The sequence below is a fragment of the Babylonia areolata genome, chromosome 9 (assembly GCF_041734735.1).
Source record: "Babylonia areolata isolate BAREFJ2019XMU chromosome 9, ASM4173473v1, whole genome shotgun sequence".
Taxonomy (NCBI): domain Eukaryota; kingdom Metazoa; phylum Mollusca; class Gastropoda; order Neogastropoda; family Buccinidae; genus Babylonia; species Babylonia areolata.
Window position 1 is genome coordinate 32,889,232 of NC_134884.1, and position 2,177 is coordinate 32,891,408.

The following is a 2,177-nucleotide window of genomic DNA, read 5'->3' on the forward strand; positions in this document are numbered from 1 at the left end:
TGGTCCTGGCCTCTCTGTAGGTCACGGGGTGGCTGAACTGCTTCATTTTGCTGCCTGCCTTGGAGAGAGCATCGGCCTTTTCGTTCCCCGTGACCCCACAGTGAGAAGGAACCCACTGAACAGTGACAGTCAACCGTTTTGAAAGGTCATGAAGGGCTGCTTTGATGTTTGTCAGCTGCTGTTCGTTTCTGGTTGACTGGAGTCCCTGCAGGAGAGATCTGCAGTCAGTGAAGAAGGCTATCTTTGGTGGTGGGTTGACTGACGTCCTGAGGCCTTGTGCAGCATGGAGTAGTGCTGCTGTCTCCGCTCTGTAGTTCGAGGAGATTCTTCCTGTGGGGAAGGCTCCAGGGGTCAGTCTTCCATCTGTGTGCCTGATGAAGATGCCTGCTCCTCCATTCTTCACCGCTCCCTCCGAGGATCCGTCTGTGAAGACGTGCGTCCATTCGCTGGGGTTGTACCGAGTCTCAATCATCTCCAATGTCAGAGCTTTCAGCAGGGGAGGGGCTTGGCAGTCCTTTTGGTCGATGCCAGAGACTTTTGTGATGATTGAGACTCCTTCCAGTTGGTCGGCCGGTTCCTCGAAGTCGGGGAGTGTTTCCATCTCGGCAGGGGACGAGGGCAGCAGGTCTTCATGTTGGCGGTGCAGGGCCTTGGAGAGGTGGTTGAAGCTGGTCCGCTTCAGTCTGTTCTTTGTTGGGTGCTTCAGTTTTTCGTGCATGGGGTGAGTTGGCATGCGCAGGAGCTTCTCGCTGTGGATGAAGACTTTTTCCTCTCGTCTATCTTCGAGTGGGTGGAGGCCTGTGTGTTTCTCCATCGCCTGAACTGGAGTCGTCTTTATCCCGCCAGTGATCAGCCGTAGCCCTGCGTTCTGAACTTTGCTCAGGCGGCTTGTGTTGGTTGTGTTGGTTGCTGAGCGCACTGGTTCGAGTCACGGCACAGTCGCCAGCATTTTCTCCCTCTCCACTAGACCTTGAGTGGTGGTCTGGACGCTAGTCATTCGGATGAAACGATAAACAGAGGTCATGTGCGCAGCGTGGACTTAGTGCACGTAAAAGAACCCACAGCAACAAAAGGGTTGTCCCTGGCAAAATTCTGTAGAAAAATCCGCTTCGATAGGAACCCCCCCCCCCCCCCCCCCCCCCCCACACAAAACTGCATGCAGGAAAAAAAAAAAGAAAAAAAAAAGGGTGGCGCACTCAGTGCAGCGACGCGCTCTCCGGAGCAGCCGGAATTTCACACAGAGAAATCTGTTGTGACAAAAATCAGTAATACAATACCATACAATACAATACCTTATATCTAAGTAAGAAATTCTGTCTCGTCTGAAGTCTCCGACCACGCAACCAGCTCTTTCCATTTCTCTCTGTTCTTCGAATCTCTTCCATGGGCGTCGCTTAGTTTCAGGCCTGCCCCTTTTGAAATAATGTCCTCCCGCCTGTCTCTCTTGCTCTGCTCTTTCCTTTCACTGTGCCGTGCAGGAGTGTCTTGACAAAGCCTGTTGAATGCTGCCGGAAATGCCCATACCGCTCCAGCTTGTGGCTAGATCTCAAGGATCCTATGGTTTACATGATTCTGTTTCCGGGTTCCTCATTGGGTGATGGATCTCTATTGGTGACGCACAGCTACCATCTACCGCCTTCGCACAGGACACTGCGGCCTCCGAGCACACCTGAAGAGGACTGGAGTGGCAGCCACATCCCTATGTGATTGCGGCCAGGCTGACCAGACCCCATCCCATATTCTCCAAGACTGCCCCCCTGTATGAGAAGATGCGGCAGCACTCCTGGCCTGGGGATGTTGACCTCAACACCAAGCTCTGGGGGACGGCAGCCGATCTTCACCGGACGTCCGAGTTTGTGGCATCCCTCGGACTTCGACCCTGACTGCGTAGCTGTCGAACGCAAAGAAGAAGAAGAAGGTGACGCAGATGAGTTTTCGGAAGCATCTCATCTGTGTGACCTGTATCCTCTTCTCTATGTCCGCTGTCAAGGTCCATGGCTCAAAACACACACAGGAATTCAAAGATGACCAAGAAGCGCACCAGTCTTAACTGGACAGGGAAAAAAAAAACAAAAAACGTTTGCAGAGACCCAGGCTTTGACACAGAATCGACAGACCTAGAGGAATCTTGTCATCAGTTCTGTGCGGTGCCTCAATGACTTCACAGAGTTGAAGAA